Below are 13231 nucleotides of genomic sequence, written 5' to 3'. Positions count from 1 at the left end.
GTTGTGGGCCTTTAGCAGGCCGTAAGAGAAACCGGGCTGGTATTGGACCATGAAGGGCATGGGCCGTTAAGAGGCCAAAACTAAGATCCGACTACAAATGGCCCAACTCATTTATGGTCCGTTAACAGGCCGAAAGGCACATAGGGCCGGGAATTGGCCCAACACTTAAATGGGTTGCTAAAAGGCCAAAACTCAGGTCCGACTACAATTGGCCCAACTGATTTATGGGCCGTCAACAGGCTGAAAGTGACACCGGGCCAGAAATTGGCCCAACACTTAAATGGGCCGCTAAAAGGCCGAAACTCAGGCCCGACTACAAATGGCCCATCAGATTTATGGGCCGTCAACAGGCTGAAAGACACACCGGGCCGGAAATTAGCCCAACATTTAAATGGGTCGCTAAAAGGCCAAAAGATGTACATCCTGAAAATTGGCCCATCCATTAAATGGGTCGTTAACAGGCTGAAATCTCATCGGGCCGATATTGAGCCCAAATATATAGCGGGCTGTTAACGGGCTCGAACTGACGATGGGCTGCAATGGTGTCAAATCTTTAACGGGCCGAATTGGCACATCTCGTATGGGCCGTGGGCTTAAATGGACCTGACACAAGTAGGCCTTATATGGGCCGGCCTGCTAATTTTTACTGGGTCGGCCTTTTTCACTGGAATGGGCCACTGTTGGGCCGTGCCACGTGTCGACCTATCATAGGCGCCTCCTGTCCAATGAGTGGATGACATCTGTCCCAACGATGAGCCGACACGTGTTTCCTCTAGCCAATGATGATTTTACACGTGGAAAATCCCCATTGGTCAGGGCTGTTAACGGGTTATCGGATCCAAAACCCGACCCGATAGCTTAACGGCGTTTCATTACGGTGGATGCCACGTGTCGGTCACCCTTGACGAAAGCACTTCTGTGACGCGCGATTTATCGTCATGGAAGTGGACACTTCCGTGATGATAATTTTGGTAATGTCATGGAACACTTCTACGACAACACATGTATGACTATCTTGATTCTGTCATAAATTTGTCATGGATGTACATGCATGACAAAAAACGCGACCTACTGTGACAAACACGTATCATCATGGAAGTTTATTTTTTTAGTGGGAGCTAGATCATGAAAATCTAGTCCGTAATAAAACATTAGCCCCCGGACGAAGGGGTCGAGAGCGAACCCTAGCCCTCGGGGGAAGTGGGAGATGAATACGACCCTCTCGCCAGATCTGGGGGTCGGGATAATCCGCGGTCAAGTATCTGGCCGCCCAAAGCTTCACAATATCCTCCTCTATAACGGAGGAAGCCACCCATCAGCCTTGAGGTCTGGGTTCGGACATGATGGGGAGGCTTGAAGAAATGAAGTCGAACCTTGGGTGCTAGAACTCGAGGTTGGGAAGGCTGAGGAGAGGTTTTGCATAAAAGAGATGGCCCATGTTCCTTTATAAAGGCAGCGGGTATTAAACGCCTCCTCTTAAGCCTGAGAACCTGCCTATTCCTAAGGAATCTTTCCCGCAGGACGGTTGGGTTACCCACGCTCGTATTGATGAGAATCCCGCGATAAGAGGACACGATTCTGCTTTGACAGGACGTGCCAACAAAAACCACGCCCCAAAACATGGAACGGTGGGACAGGAAACGGTTCTAAATAATGACCGAGCAAGCATGACGTCACGTTACTAAAGTTGTCAGCAGATTGGATTCGTGAAATATTATACTCTCTACGGCTATGTGTTGCAGATCCGGACATGTTTGTTTCGTCCGAAGACTATCTTGGAATTCGGAAGGAGGAACTCGCCTTGTGATAACCCACAATTATAGGGGATCACAACAGTTTTCGAGGGTAGAGTATTCAACCCAAATTTATTGATTCGACACAAGGGGAACCAAAGAATATTCTCAAGTATTAGCAGCTGAGTTGTCAATTCAACCACACCTGGAAACTTAATATCTGTAGCAAAGTATTTAGTAGCAAAGTAATATGATAGTAGTGGTAACGGTAGCAAAAGGTAACAGTAGCAAAAGTAGTGTTTTTGGTATTTTGTGGTGATGATAGCAATAGCAACGGAAAAGTAAATAAGCGAAGAACAATATATGGAAAGCTCGTAGGCAATGTATCGGTGATAGGGAATTATGCCGGATGCGGTTCATCATGTAACAGTCATAACCTAGGGTGACACAGAACTAGCTCCAATTCATAAATGTAATGTAGGCATGTATTCCGAATATAGTCATACGTGCTTATGGAAAATAACTTGCATGACATCTTTTGTCCTACCTTCCCGTGGCAGCGGGGTCCTAGTGGAAACTGAGGGATATTAAGGCCTCCTTTTAATAGAGTACCGGACCAAAGCATTAACACATAGTGAATACATGAACTCCTCAAACTATGGTCATCACCTGTAAGTATCCCAATTATTGTCACTTCGGGGTTAACGGATCATAACACATAATAGGTGACTATAGACTTGCAAGATAGGATCATGAACTCTCATATATTGATGAAAACATAATAGGTTCAGATCTGAAATCATGGCACTCGGGCCCTAGTGACAAGCATTAAGCATAGCAAAGTCATAGCAACATCAATCTCAGAACAGAGTGGATACTAGGGATCAAACCCTAACAAAACTAACTCGATTACATGATAAATCTCATCCAACCCATCACCGTCTAGCAAGCCTACACTACTAAGGAAAAGGCTAGCAGCAGCGTGGGTTTTAGGTGTATCAGTAGCGCGCGGACCGGCGCTACTAATAAGGCGCTACAACTAACACATAGCAGTAGTGCGGGCTCACCAGCGCTACTGCTACACAAGTGTAGCAGCAGCGTGCTTAGTGGAAGCTTGCTACTGCTAATAGCTATAGTGTGCTTCTTCCGTGCGCTCTACTGCTACTACCGCGCTGCTGCTAACTTTTCTCCCCTCGCTACTTCTAATTTTAGTAGTTTTTTGTTTTTTTGGCATATTTGTTTTGTATTTGAACAGGCTTTATAGAAGAATCTTTAGCACATACAAATGTCATCATGATACACATACAAATGCCTGCGAGACCACAGATGTAATCATAGCATATACATACAAATAGTCTCATCATAATCATCATCCAACACAAAGTGGTCTCTCGTTATCATCTCGAAAATAGCGATACAAGTCTCGATTACTTGCAAATACATCATCATCCATATAAACAATGATATACGCGAGAAGAGCTATCACTTTGAGTACATGAGTTCGTATCCCTCTCTCGCATTAGCGTGAACCTAAACTAACTATTGCCTGTCGCTCGGAAACCGGAAACCGGTACACTTGGGCCTGATACTCCGGCCACTTGTCGTATATATACTCCTGGCGTAGCACTTCTTCGCCATCTATGATCTATGCACCTGCATTGTCACATGAGTCGATGATATGCAACATATATAGTTGAGCAACAGAAAGAGATAGACTTGGCAAAAATAGAAACAACATATCATAAGCATAAATAACAATGTTCATCGTACCCCAAAATGCCCTAACTAGAGTGATTTTCGCTAGTCGAGGAGGAGGACGGTTTAATTACATCACAAATAAAGTTTCACCGTGCATAACTCAAAGTTTTGTCATATAGAAAGTATGGACTAAACGGACACATTGTCATATATCGACAATCACTCCAACATGTCGTTCCATCCATCCAAGTCAGGGAGATAGTCCTTGAGCTTAGTGAAAGGCTTCATGTCGAGACGCTGAGAGGCTATCCATGTTTGGATGTCTTCCCGCGACATTTGTGTAACATCCCAAATTTTCAATTTGGAATGTTATACATTAGAGCATCATGCATATCATATTTTATTTTGCATTTTGGTTGATCCTAGAAATTCTACGCAACTCAATGACCCACGGAGAGAGTTGGGGATTTTGTTATTTTCATATTTGAGTTTTCTCAAATTTTGAGAATAGGATCATTTGATTTTATTTATTTTATCATCAATTATTTATATTACAAAAATATGAGAGAGGGAATAAAATGACATTCCCAAAATAAAGAAATATTGAGGATTTAATAAAAAAAATCAAATAAGATTTTATTTCGGAGTTTTTCGGTGTTTTATTTGAATTTAGGAAAAATGTGCATTTTTCAAAATTGCATTTAGGGCCCAAATAAATGTTCACCTTGTGCGGCTTGATTTTAGAAGCCCGTGAAAATTTATTTCGGATTTTTTGGAGCCCATTTAGTATTTCTTTTTATTTTTCTTCCGAGCGGAATAAAAAAAACGAACCGACTTCGGGCCGTACCCGAGCGGGACACCGCCCGGGGGGAGCCTTTAAATAGCGCCGCCCCAGCCCATCAGCCCTGCCTCGATCCGCGCGCGCCATCGGAGCCGCCGCCGCCGCCGACGATCCCGCCGCCCGAGGTTCATCGCGCCTCGTTTTCCATGCCGAAAAAGAGAAAAAACAATTCGGCATTCGTCGTTTTTCTTTTTCTCGGATTAAATCCACGATTTTTCTGATCGCGATTCTTGATCCAATTTTCGTTTTAGTTTAACTTTTCGCTTGTTTATCGTAATCAGGCGATTCAAGCGCCTAGGGATTCATCTCGAAACCCTCTATCCGTTTAACCAACTTAAACAAGATTTGTGACTGTAAAATTTGCCCTAGATCCAGATTACTAGAACGAAGTTGTTTTCTTTCGCCGTTTGACTTTCGTTGCTTCGTTCGATTTGATTCTTTTTGCCAACCGGAGTTCTTAAGTTGAACCTTCTGGTTAGATCTCTTATTTGAGTTGTACCTGTGCATTAGATGAGTACCTATTGTATGCTTGTTTGTTTGTCTGCATAGAATTCCCGGAGTGCGCCGCCTGTTACTTCGAATCGTTAGGTTTCGCGGATCATCAGCAAGGCAAGTAACACTTTGATCATACCTTTCTACTACCCAGTTTTATTGCATTAGATCAATCCTCACACATTGCATCATTAGGATCTAATTAAATTGTGGGATGGGAAGTAGATGGGGTAGTACCTATTACCTGTTTATTATCAAACCTTTGGGAGTTACTTCTACGTTTGCTTATTATGCCATGCTATGCTAGTAGACATGGATTGGGTGAGTGATATCCATGACAGATGTGAGATTGTTAATTAATGGTTTATCTAAGGTGGCAACTTAAACACACATCTGGGTGGATTGAGGCACCTAGGTATTCCAGGACTTGCCTGTTTTCTTTTGGACCGCCACCCAGGCTCAAAGGGATCATGAGACTATTCATACTAGAAACTTCCGTGTGCAGCCACAAGCTATTATGGGCTCTAGCATAGTTGACTAAGTCGTGCGAACTCTTACAGTGGTAGACTAGCAGATGTAAGGGATGTAGGTGGTACGGTCTACCCGATCGTAAGGTGCTAGCGCTTCTGAAAGACTATGTCTCGGTCATCCGTCTTCTCAAACACCATGTAGTGCGAGAAACCAAACGAAGGCGATCGAGTCTTGTGGGGAAAAGTGCGCAAACCTCTATAGAGTGTAATAAACTAATCATGGTTAGCCATGTCCCCGGTTATGGACATTTTGAGTATCTAGTACTTGGATTTTCATGTGAATCTCAACATGTTACTCTAAATTAATTTTGTTGGGTTATGTTTAATGATGATGCTTAATTGGGATTGAGAATGCTGTCAACCATTCTCAATGTTTAACAACCACCATGATAGTAATTAAATTTTATTCCTTTGAAGTAGGGAAAATTGGCTTTACGCAAAACAGTAACCATAGAGCTTTCCACCAGCCAAATATGCATATAGTATAGCTGTTTCATTCCATTACTCTCTATGTGTTACCTTGCCAGCATATTCCATGTGCTGACCCATTTTCGGGCTGCAACGTTAATGTTGCAGACTTTTCAGACGATGATTAAGGAGTTTTTAGGTCGTGGTTCTATACTGAGTGATGCCGTTGGAGTTGATGGACTCACTTATCTTCCAAGCCTTCCGCTGTTATCGTTATTAGATGGCCTTAAGCCATATTTATTGTAATAAGTTCTCTTTTGAGACACTCGATGTAATAAGTGTGTGATTGCTACTCTGTTATAAATCCTCCGAGTACTATGTGGTGTCAGCATTACTGATCCAGGGATGACACCGGAGCATAGAGATCAGACTGTTTGAGGTCTGGTCGCTATAGAGATGGTATCAGAGCACACACTGACTATAGGACACGACCACTAAGCTAAAGACCTAGATCACTATTCACTCTCTTCTCTTCTGACCTCTCATATTTTCTACTCTTTAGGATGGCGGATGCAAGGAACAAGTTCACACAACCGGATGAAGATACACCCTTTGGACGTCACTTGAAGGAAGTCACTAGATACCTGAACATAGGAGTACCAAGCTTCACAGGAACCTACAACTCCACTTTACCTGAAGAAGAGCACTGGATGATTAAAGTTCAAGTACCAGGAAGGACGTTCATGCCAGTCACTGAGCCCATAGAGTTTTCTTTTTATGCACCAACTTGGAGTCTAGGAAAGAGCATGGCAGCTCACATCGCCATGGGACGCATTGGAGAAGTCTACCGCAAGGATCTCAAGGATACTATCTACCAGATTTGTTGGCGCCGAGATGAACACTGGGAGATGATCAGCACCAGGAAGGATAGATCAATCGCAGTTTTTATCCAGGAGTTAAATCAGCACATTCGATGACAGGAGAACTAGATGTGCGCCGACATGATAGATCTGACGAAGGCTAAGACAAGAATCAAGGAATTGGAGGAAGAACTCAAGGCTACACGGGAAGATTATGAAGAAGAAATTGAAGTATTGGTGGAGAAGAATGACGACCTGATCAAGAAGATTGGAATATTTATGGGAGGCCCTACGCCAGTAGATGGAGACGAAGAACCCCAGGAGATTAGCCCGGAAGACTACATCATCATCGACGGCACCGACTCGGAAGCAGATAGTAGCGATGATGACTATGTTGATGAAGCTGAAGCAGATATTATGGAGTCAACGACCAAAGAATATTTCTAGTAGACCACCTCATTAGTAGTAGTAGTCCACCATGTATATATAGTAGTCCGAGCACTCTTGCGATAGATAGATCGATTGTATGCCCTTGTTTGATTGATTGAAGTGAATTGTTTGCTTTTGCCTCATGTGCATATGGGTAGTGTTTTCTCTTTAGACCCCCTCTATTCTTATATCTCATCTTTTCTAAACCCTCAGATGCCTCCAAGACGTGACCCCGGATTTACCGTTCCACCGGAGCTCACCCAGTTGATCCAGCAGCAGAACACATTGATGCAGTTGCTAGTCCAGAATCAGAATCAGAATCAGGGGAACAACAACAACAACCCACCACCACCACCACCACCTGTTGACCACTTAGCCCGTTTTCTTAGGCTGAATCCACCGGTGTTTTCCAGTAGCACCGAGCCGATAGTAGCGGATAATTGGCTCCGCAAGACAGCTAGGGAGTTAACCACAACAGGATGTACAGATGCGGAGAAGGTGAAGCTTGCCGCACGTCAGCTAGAAGGACCCGCAACATCATGGTGGGAGAATTTCACCGCCACTTTCCCAGTCAACACTGTCACATGGGACCAGTTTCAGCAGGCTTTTCGTACTGCACACGTTTCAGCAGGAGCTATGGCCATGAAGAAGCGTGAGTTTCGCAACTTGCGCCAAGGAGGAAGGACAGTTGGCCAGTATGTGGAGGAATTTAGTAAGCTAGCACATTATGCCCCAGATGACGTCGCTACGGATGCAGCTAAGCAGGAGAAATTTATGGAAGGACTGAATGATGAGTTGAGCATGCAGTTGATGGTAGCAACCTTCAACAACTACCAGGAGTTGGTAGATCGTGCTCTTATGATTGAAGGGAAGTAGCAGCAGATTGAGAATTGCAAGAGGAAGTATGGACAAGGAAAATACAATTCAGGAGCTCAGCGGAAGCCACGTTTTACCCCTAGATCGGGAGGACATTTTCAGCATACCCATGGAGGAGGTAGCTCGCACAATCACAATGGCACCAAGAATGAAAATGGCAATGGAGGAAGCAACGGCCAGAACCACACCAACCCCTCAACCCCAGCCAAGAAGGACTTAAGCCAAGTCACTTGTTTTAAGTGTTCGAAGACAGGACATTATGCAAATGAATGTCCTGAATTGCAAAAAGGAAATAGCAATGGAAGTTCTGGGAAGAAGCCGAACCCTTTCAACAGGGGACAGGTGAACCACGTTAGCGTGGAGGAGGTTGAAGCTCAGCCCGATGCAGTAATAGGTAAGTTTTTGGTTAAGTCATTTATTGCACTTGTTCTTTTTGATACTGGCACATCGCATTCATACATCTCAATGGGATTTGTGGATAAGTATAACCTACCAACCCAAGCCCTTAGGTCACCCATGTTAGTAACCTCGCCCGGAGCAGAGTATGTGGCTAGTCTATGGTGTGATCGGTTACCATTAAGGATTGGTAACTATGTTTTTCCCTCAGACCTAATAGTATTGTAATCTCAAGGATTGGATGTGATATTAGGCATAGATTGGTTATCAAAGTATGAAGGGAATATTGAGTGTGCTAGTAAGTCAATTTTGCTTACCACCCCAGAAGGGAGAAGGATCAAGTATGTATCCCGGCATGTGCCAAAGAGGACTCAAGTAAATTGCCTAACAGGAGTTGTGCAGGAGGAAGTACCAGTGGTAAGGGATTTCCCTGATGTATTTCCAGAGGAGTTGCCAGGCATGCCACTGGATAGAGATATTGAGTTTTTGATTGAGCTATTGCCAGGCACATGTCCAATATCAAAGAGACCATATAGGATGCCAGCAAAGGATTAGGTGGAAATTAAGAAGCAGATTAAGGAGTTACTGGATAACGGATATATTCGCCCAAGTTCTTCGCCTTGGGGATTGCCAGTACTACTAGTGGAGAAGAAGGATGGATCGTTAAGGATGGTTGTTGATTATCGAGGATTGAATGAAGTAACGATCAAGAACAAGTACCCACTACCTATGATCAACGATCTGTTTGATCGATTGCAAGGAGCTAAGGTATTTTCCAAGATCGATCTGCGATCAGGATACCACCAGTTGAAGATTCGAGAACAGGATATTCCGAAGACAGCTTTTACCACCAGGTATGGGCTGTATGAGTATACCGTTATGTCATTTGGTCTGACTAACGCACCTGCCTATTTTATGAACATGATGAACAAAGTGTTTATGGAGTTTTTGGATAAGCTTGTCGTAGTGTTCATTGATGATATCCTGGTTTATTCGAAGAATGAAGAGGAACATAAGGAGCATTTGCGTTTGGTACTTGGAAAGCTCAGAGAACATCAATTATATGCCAAGTTCAGCAAATGTGAGTTTTGGTTGAAGGAAGTAGGATTCCTCGGACATGTTATATCTGGAGAAGGTATAGCAGTAGATCCCACTAAAGTTGAAACCATGACCAAGTGGGAAGCCCCAACAACAGTTGGAGAGATCCGGAGTTTTCTTGGACTCGCAGGATACTACCGGAGATTTATTGAGAATTTCTCAAAGATTGCGAAGCCTATGACTGAGTTATTAAAGAAAGATACCAAGTTCATATGGACAGAGGAACGTGAGGCTAGTTTCCAGGAATTGAAGAAACGTTTGGTTACCTCACCAGTGTTGATTTTGCCAGACCAGACCAAGGATTATGAGGTGTATTAGGACGCTTCACGTCGAGGACTTGGAGCAGTGCTTATGCAGGAAGGGAGAGTTGTTTCATATGCCTCAGGACAACTAAAGCCTCATGAGTTGAATTATGCCACGCATGATTTGGGGTTAGCAGCCGTAGTGCATGCATTGAAGACATGGAGACATTTTCTCATTGGAAATCATTGTGAGGTGTACACGGATCATAAGTGTTTGAAGTACATTTTCACCCAGAAGGAGTTAAATCTCAGACAAAGGAGATGGTTGGAGCTTATCGAGGATTATGATATGAAATTGCATTATCACCCTGGAAAGGCTAATGTAGTAGCAGACGCATTAAGCCGCAAGAGCCATGTCAATACATTAATGACGGGAGGAAAACCAAGGGAGTTAGCAGAAAATCTTCGTGAACTATGTTTGGAAATAGTTACGAGAGGTTATGTAGCAGCATTGGAGATTCAGTCAACTTTGATGGATAGAATCAGAGAAGCTCAGAAAGCTGACAAGGAGATTGCCGCTATAAAGGAGAAACTGAGCAAAGGAAAAGCTAAAGGATTTCGTGAGGATGAGCACGACACCCTATGGTTTGAAGACCGTGTTTACGTGCCCAATGACCCGGAGATCAGGAAGTTGATTCTGCAAGAGGCACACGACTCAACGTATTCAATTCACCCAGGAAATACCAAGATGTATCTGGATTTGAATGATATTTTCTGGTGGACCGGAATGAAGAAGGATATAGCGGAGTATGTAGCAGTTTGTGATGTATGTCAGAGAGCAAAGGCAGAGCATCAGAAGCTAGCAGGATTGTTACAACCCTTGCCGATACCCGAATGGAAGTGGGATAAGTTAGGCATGGATTTTATCACGGGATTACCCAGGACTCGTTCAGGCTATGACTCAATTTGGGTTGTAGTTGATCGATTGACGAAAGTAGCTCATTTCATCCCAGTAAAGACCACTTATACCAGTGCTAAGTTGGCAAAGATATACATGACCAGGATCGTATGTTTGCATGGAGTTCCAAGGAGTATCGTATCAGATAGAGGAACCCAGTTTACCTCAAAGTTCTGGAAGCAGTTGCACGAAACTTTGGGAACCAGGCTAGAATTCAGTACAGCTTTTCATCCACAGACAGATGGACAGACCGAGAGAGTCAATCAGATTTTGGAGGATATGCTGAGAGCTTGTGCGCTAGATTATGGATCTAGTTGGAACGATAATTTGCCATATGCAGAGTTCTCTTACAACAACAGTTATCAAACCAGTTTAAAGATGGCCCCTTTCGAAGCTTTGTACGGAAGGAGGTGCAGGACACCGTTGTCATGGGACGAAGTTGGAGACCGCCAGTTGTTTGGACCTGACTTGATTAAGGAGTCTGAACAGAAGGTGAAGCTGATTCGCGATAGGCTCAAGGTAGCCCAGTCCAGACAGAAAAGTTATGCAGATTCTAAACGCAAGGAGACAGTTTACGAAGTCGGAGATAGAGCTTATCTTCGAGTATCTCCACTTCGGGGAACAAAGCGTTTTGGAGTTAAAGGGAAGTTAGCACCATGATTTGTAGGACCGTATCGAGTTTTGGAGCGTATGGGAGAAGTGGCCTACAAGTTGGAATTGCCCGAAGGATTGTCAGGAGTTCATGATGTGTTCCACGTTTCTCAGTTAAAGAAATGTCACGCGGAGATGGCTGACATACCATTGAGAGATACAGTGCCTTTGGAAACTATTCGGTTGGATAACAATTTGACCTACGAGGAGCAACCAATTAAGATTCTCGAGTTTGCCAGCCGAGTTACTCGCAGCAAGGTTATTAAGTTTTGCAAAGTTCAGTGGAGCCAGCACACGGAGGATGAAGCCACATGGGAGCGAGAGGAAGATTTGCTCAAAGACCACCCTCACCTATTTTCTAGCCAACCCGAATCTCGAGGGCGAGATTCATCTTAAGGGGGGTAGGTTTGTAACATCCCAAATTTTCAATTTGGAATGTTATACATTAGAGCATCATGCATATCATATTTTATTTTGCATTTTGGTTGATCCTAGAAATTCTACGCAACTCAATGACCCACGGAGAGAGTTGGGGATTTCGTTATTTTCATATTTGAGTTTTCTCAAATTTTGAGAATAGGATCATTTGATTTTATTTATTTTAGCACCAATTATATCTATTACAAAAATATGAGAGAGGGAATAAAATGACTTTCCCAAAATAAAGAAATATTGAGGATTTAATAAAAAAATCAAATAAGATTTTATTTTGGAGTTTTTCGGTGTTTTATTTGAATTTAGGAAAAATGTGCGTTTTCAAAATTGCATTTAGGGCCCAAATAAATGTTCACCTTGTGCGGCTTGATTTTAGAAGCCCGTGAAAATTTATTTCGGAATTTTTGGAGTCCGTTTAGTATTTCTTTTTATTTTTCTTCCGAGCGGAATAATAAAAAAAAACGAACCGACTTCGGGCCGTACCCGAGCGGGACACCGCCCGGGGGCAGCCTTTAAATAGCGTCGCCCCGATCCGCCCCAGCCCATCAGCCCCGCCTCGATCCGCGCGCGCCACCGGAGCTGCCGCCGCCGACGACCCCGCCGCCCGAGGTTCGTCGCCTCGTTTTCCGTGCCAAAAAAAAGAGAAAAGAGAAAAAAAATTGGCGTTCGTCGTTTTTCTTTTTCTCGGATTAAATCCGCGATTTTTCTGATCGCGATTCGTGATCCGATTTTCGTTTTAGTTTAACTTTTCGCTCGTTTATCGTAATCAGGCGATTCAAGCGCCTAGGGATTCGTCTCGAAACCCTCTATCCGTTTAACTAACTTAAAAAAGATTTTGCGACTGTAAAATTTGCCCTAGATCCAGATTACTAGAACGAAGTTGTTTTCTTTCGCCGTTTGACTTTCGTTGCTTCGTTCGATTTGATTCTTTTTGCCAACCGGAGTTCTTAAGTTGAACCTTCTGGTTAGATCTCTTATTTGAGTTTTACCTGTGCATTAGATGAGTATTATTGTATGCTTGTTTGTTTGTCTGCGATAGAATACTCAGAGTGCGCCGCCTGTTACTTCGAATCGTTAGGTTTCGCGGATCATCAGCAAGGCAAGTAACACTTTGATCATACCTTTCTACTACCCAGTTTTATTGCATTAGATCAATCCTCACACATTGCATGATTAGGATCTAATTAAATTGTGGGATGGGAAGTAGATGAGGTAGTACCTATTACCTGTTTATTATCAAACCTTTGGGAGTTACTTCTACGTTTGCTTATTATGCCATGCTATGCTAGTAGACATGGATTGGGTGAGTGATATCCATGACAGATGTGAGATTGTTAATTAATGGTTTATCTAAGGTGGCAACTTAAACACACATCTGGGTGGATTGAGGCACCTAGGTATTCCAGGACTTGCCTGTTTTCTTTTGGACCGCCACCCAGGCTCAAAGGGATCATGAGTCTATTCATACTAGAAACTTCCGTGTGCAGCCACAAGCTATTACGGGCTCTAGCATAGTTGACTAAGTCATGCGAACTCTTACAGTGGTAGACTAGCAGATGTAGGGGATGTAGGTGGTATGGTCTA

Source organism: Triticum urartu, chromosome 7A (genome assembly GCF_056163025.1).
Source record: "Triticum urartu cultivar PI428250 chromosome 7A, HENAU_Tu73, whole genome shotgun sequence".
NCBI lineage: Eukaryota > Viridiplantae > Streptophyta > Magnoliopsida > Poales > Poaceae > Triticum > Triticum urartu.
Note: the sequence above shows the minus strand (reverse complement) of the source record.